Raw genomic sequence first — 6,288 nt, forward strand, 5'->3', positions numbered from 1 at the left:
GGCAAAAATTCCTAGAAATTCAAGCAAGAACTAGAGTATGAAAACATTCAATGTTAGAAATTCTCTTAAACTCAAGAATACAATCCTTGCAACTAAGGTGAACCGCCATTGGCTATGTGAGCATATATCAATCAAGAACAATAGAAAAGATGTGTGCACTATGAAACTCCCCCCCACACTTAAGTTGTACATTGTCCCCAATGTACACATTCAAGCTCACTCAAAATATATATCAGTCAAAAGCAAATGTGGGATAAGCAATTAAAACAATACTCCCCTGACTCCTAGTGTTGCGTTCGATGAAGCTAATTCCATGGGAGTAGTGTTCCGATGGGTTGTGAAGCTCACACGGCCAAGTGCCTCAGCACCTTGGCCGTGCCCATGACTAAGTCTCAATTCCCAAGAAGACAAGACCATCTGCACGCGTACACGAGGGGGTTCAGTGAAGCTCAATAAAAACAAAATATCTCGAGTATATTTAAAAGATAGACAATGAATACAACTCGAGATGGAAAATGAAAATAAACTCAGAAGGAGAATCCTTTCTGAGTGAACAAGTCTAAAATAAAATGCATAAAAGAAAAAGAACTAAACATCAAATGTCGGTGTCACCCTCGGGCTCAGGTGTGGTTGCTGCTGCTGAAGAAGATGCACATGGTGGGTCTACCGATGCCGGGGTAGGGGATGAGGGTGCCGGAGGAACTGAGGGTCTGGATCTCAATAGATCTCGTAGAAAGTCGAACCGGGCCATATGATCTATATACTGAGCTGATTGTATAGCGCGGAGCTCCACCATCTCGGTCTGAATCTCCCTCACAATGCTCTCAAGCCTCCCAATACGGTCATAAGCTCGAGGACCCTGTGCTGCGAGAGGTCCGGGGAATTTGTGGGGAACCCTCCGCAAAGTAACTCCCTTCGCTCACGGTGGTCTCTTTGGGTAGTCAGTAGCAAGAATATAGACCCCGTCCCACATCTCGCATCCAACCCCATCATCCCGATCGATCAAACGCAAGAAGGGTAGGTGCTAAACTATCCTCTCAGACACCACGTAAAGCATGCCCCAAACCCATTCCCCAAAATGAGCTCGGTAATGTAGAGGCCGACAGAATAATAAACCCACTCTCACGATCGACTACGGAACCTCAAAATATCTACTAATATGCACCCCAAGTGAATCGGGTACATTGCGGGCCATGGAGTATAAAAAAAGATCCCGCTTGGTCGAGCGGTATGTGTTATCGGGCTCGACCCGATGACTGCACTGGCGATAATCGCATGTAAATACCTGTAGCTTAACCGGGATAGGCTAGTGGCCTTCGACAATACCGGTTCATACTCCCCATATCCACAGTAATCCCTATACGCATGATGTGGAGTCACCGATAATGGAAAAATCCACTAGTAGTTGTCCATACTCCGACTGTACCAGTATAAGCGTTATATCGTACATGTGCCCGGCCCAAATCGAAAACTTAGTGACACTCATGGAAAACGGATGTCCAAAAGCCCGAAACTGTATAGCATCCCTAGTGTCAAATCTCCCATGCATCAACCGAAACTCAAAAGACACTAAAACCTCGAGCGTCAATAAGCGGTAAGCTGGCTCACTGATCGTCAGTAGCCTCCTCCAGCTTCCTACTGCTAGCATCTCATCAATTTTATTAGCCAGCTCGTCACCCCGCTGAATATCTCTCAGTACTTGCAAATCTGTGAGACAACTCTGACGAAAACCGAGTGCTGAAGGTCTGTCAAATCGAGTCTGATGGTCGGGATTTGAGAAATCCAAGTGTAGTGGCTCGGGTGGGGTGACTTTGAGATGCTTTACTTCGTTCTTCTTCACGCGAGGTACCATATCTGTCGTACAAAAGAAGAAAACCATCAAAGAAGATCAAAAGTAGTATACTGCATAATTCCACACGGGCTTGTGGAAATTACCCACGGCCGTGTGGATCTGCAGGGTGTGAAAGTCCCGCATGGGTGCACAACAACTCTCAAAAATTCAACTTAGAACCACGTCCAGATGCTTTCTAAACTTACACCATGCATTTTAAAAATGAAAATTCACAATTAAAGATATTTAATCTGTGAAAAACAAGAGTTGGCGAAGAAAAGAGGATAAAAAGGTTACCGAAGAAATAAATGTGAAAACTTTAAAAATCGGTATGATATGTGAGGCAAAATCCTCCAAAACGATGATGCGCGGCCAAAAAGATGATCAGAAGTAGTTTTCAGGCGACTGGAGATGAAGAATGAGACGGATCACAAGGATTTTAAGGAAAAGATCACGTCTCATGGAATTGCGGTCATCCACACCGGCGCATGGAAATTACCCACGCCCGCGCTTCATTACAAAGAGCCAGTGGGCGCACGCACGCCTCGCGGCGCCTAGGAAAAACACCTTGACTCTGACCGCTATCGCGACGGGCGTGGAAAATACCCACGCCTGCATCCGACCCACGCCCAAAGTCGCATGCTCCCTCGTGGCTTCTCTCGACATCCGAGAAAAATACCGAGTGTATACACGCCCTACGCGGATATTCCACACGGGTGTGGACATTCACATGCCCAACTCACAGGGGCAGCCGAACACCTCTGTGTTTTCTCGGGATGGAGAGAACTCCTCTATCGAGCTTTTCGCGACGCGGCGTGTGGGAAAATTACCCACGCCCGTACATGGTTCTACAAGGTCGCCCTACGTGGGCGAGTCACACCCCCGCATGCGCCTCGGAAAATTTTCCAAACCCTACAGGAATTCAAACGTTCATGCAAAAATTACCCACGCGCAGTGACAATCGCGATGGTCGCTCACGTGGGCAGCCGCACACCCCTCGCGCCTTCTCCGGATGAGCTCAGCAGCAAATCCACCGCGCGGAAATTCCACACGCCCGCGTGTTTTCTCTAGATGACATAGAAAAATCATGCAGTGCTCGCAAAATTCTCGAACATGTTTACACACTCGGAGCCCCGCCTATTATGCAATTTTTACCATGAAAAACATGAAATAGAGCTCAAACGACCAAACTTTGCCAATTCTACATGAAAACACACGATTAAAAATTCAAAGTTCACAAGGAAATCTCAGCACAAGCATCTAAGAAAATTAAGACACCAACACTTGACAAATTATTCATGCAAACAAACTAAACTAAAGCTAAGAAAATAGTAAACACTTGGGTTGCCTCCCAAGTAGCGCTTGTTTAACATCACTAAGCTCGACGTACCTTGTCTTACCTCACGGGGGTTCATGAATGAAAGTTGCCCTCTTGCCCATGACTTGAAAGCATGATATGCAAAGTCTCTTGAGAGTAGAGGGTGTATTATCGGGCATCGGACCACATAACAATGATACGTTTAACTTCTTCGGTTCACGTACTTCTCCAACAGCCTTGGAGTGTTTCCGTTGGCATCTCCTAGCCCCTCTTCATTTTTCCGGATCACTTTCTTCAAAATCCCTCGGGTAGATGGTACTTCTTCCGTCGATCCAAGCATCATTACTTCTTTATTGCCCTCCTCTTGGTCGAACAAACCTTCATACGGACCCGGATTGAACATCTCCTATATGTATTCATCAACAATCTCATCAATAGTGTCTAGAAAAATATAAAGTATCATCGAAATCGAGAGAATGCCGCATGGTCTCAGCAAGGCGGTATGTGAGCTTGTCATCTCCAACTCTCAAAGTGAGCTCTCCGCCGTCCATGTCAATTAATGCTTTGGAAGTCCGCAAGAACGGTCTCCCAAGTATCAAGGGTACATCCGCATCCTCATCAACATCTAGCACTACAAAGTCAACAGGAAAAATGTACTTGTCCACCTTGACAAGCACGTCTTCAATGATGCCTCTTGGATGTCTCACTGTTCAGTCCGCTAGTTGCAAAGTTATCCGAGTAGGCCTAGGCTCGGCGAAGCCTAGCTTTTGAAAGAAGGTGTATGGCATGACATTGATACTTTCCCCTCAGTCCGCCAATGCCATTTCTTCACCAAGATTGCCAATATTACACGGAGTGATGAAGCTTCCCGCGTCTTTCTTCTTGTTCGGCATGCTCTTTTGCAATACCGCCGAGCATGAAGCATCTAAAATCACTGAAGCACTCTCCTCCAACTTCCTCTTGTTAGTCAACAAGTCTTTCAAGAACTTCGCATACTTAGGCATTTGGGCCAATGCCTCAACAAAAGGTATATTAATGTGGAATTGCTTGAACAAACTCAGGAACTTCTTGTACTATTCATCCCCTTTGTCATTTTTCAATCTAGAGGGATAAGGGATTCTTGGCTTGAAAGATGGGGGTACCACCTCTTTATCTTTGCTCGTCCCCTCTTCCACCTCTATAACCTCAGGTGCATGTTCTTTTGGCATCTCACTCGGAAGCCTACCTTCAACCTCACGACCACTTCTCTAAGTGATCACCTTCACGTGCTCTCTAGGATTGGTCTCTGTATTGCTTGGTAAGCTTCCATGTGGCCTCTCAGAGAGAGACTTCACAATTTGACCCACCTGATTTTCAAGGTTATGCAAAAAGGTGGTGTGGTTGCGAAGTGTAGCCTCGACTGATTCAAACCTAATATTTGCAGATTGCACAAATCTAGCCAAGTGCTTCTCTAGGTCAGTCAATCAGTTTCCAAACCTGAAACTCTGTTTTCCACCTGAGGGGCTTGTTGTTGTTGGAAACCCAATGACCCCATGGCCTTTTGTGGACCTTGATTACTCCATGAGAAATTGGGATGATTCTTCCAACCCGGATTGTAGGTATTGCGATATGGGTTTCCTTTAGCCCTCATGCCATTAAATACAAAACAACATTCTCCACCGAAGAAACATCACCAATAGAGATCGAGCAATCGGAGGGAGCATGTCCTCCACCACACCCAGTGCCATTAGTCACGGCCGCCACTCTATTTGAAGTTAGAAGATCAAACTTCTTACTCAAATTTTCCACTTGGGCCGCCAACGAAGTTACCGCATCTATTTCATGGAGACCGGCCACCTTTTTCTTCTCCCTAGCATTCCATTGGTAGTCGCTTTAACCCCATTTCTTCAATCAAATGACGGGCCTCATCGGGGTCTTGCTACCTAAGGTACCTCCTGCCGCCAAGATCCAAGAGTTGCTTTGTACTTGGGTTCAAAACCATTGTAAAAGGTTTGAATAATCATCCACTCCCGTAATCCGTGTTATGGGCACTTCCTCGTGAGCTACTTGAACCTTTCCCATGTCTTGAATAGAGACTCCAATTCCAACCGAACAAAGGATGAGATCTCGCCCTAAGCTTTTGCTCGATTTTTTTCGGGAGGGAAATAACGGGTTAGGAAAGCTTTCACCATCTCTTCCCACGTGGTAATTGATGCTCTAGGTAACGAGTGTAGCCATCGCCGCTTCCTCCCCTTTAGGAAAAATGGGAAGGCTCTCAATTTGATGGCATCATCTCGTCATCCCATTTATCTTCAAGATATCACACACCCCGAGAAAGTTTCTATGTGACCTGCTTAGATCCTCATCGGCCAAACTATTGAATCGTGCGGATCGCTACAACATGTGGATGAATGCGTGCTTCAACTCAAAGTTCTGAGTCAGTAATCGGGGATGCACAATACCACCGTGTCCCCAACACTGAAAGTCTGGCATAATCGGATAATGTTCGCTGTTGCTCATTCTATTCTGCCATGTTTTCAGATTCTTCTGCTTCCAAATCAATTGGATTAGACTGTTCTTGCACAGGTTCCTTCCCTTTTCTTCTAAGTGTACGTTCAAGCTAAGGATCCCCTTCAATCAATATTGAGGGATTCCCTCGGGTCATAACCTGTAGCTGCAACCAAAAAGAAAGTAAAAGAAATCAGAATGATGATAGAATAAGAAGATATGAAATAGAATGTATGGTGAAATAGCTAAGAAAACAAAGTGCAAAGTATCTCTAAATTCCTATTCCACGGCAACGGCGCCAAAAACTTGACAAGATCCCCTTGCTTATATCCCGTAAGTGCATATGTTTGTCGAAGTAATAATCCTGGGTGAGTGGGTATCGAATCCACAGGGAGTAGGGAATAAAAATACTTAATTCGATTCTTAGATATGTGAAAGATCAATGATGATGAGTGTGACAATGATTCAATTCTCAACAATAAAGGCAACAAGTAAGAGAGCAAAAGTAAAGAAAGGGGGTAAGGCAATCGATAAAGATGGGGACTGTGTATTTTAGGATTTTCACAACTCATTAAGCATCAGTTAGGAGACATAATAATTGATTTTGCACTTGAAGCAGTAGTCCTAGGGGGAGTAATGTCCGGGTGGCCTA

This window comes from Dioscorea cayenensis, chromosome 6, assembly GCF_009730915.1.
Source record: "Dioscorea cayenensis subsp. rotundata cultivar TDr96_F1 chromosome 6, TDr96_F1_v2_PseudoChromosome.rev07_lg8_w22 25.fasta, whole genome shotgun sequence".
NCBI lineage: Eukaryota > Viridiplantae > Streptophyta > Magnoliopsida > Dioscoreales > Dioscoreaceae > Dioscorea > Dioscorea cayenensis.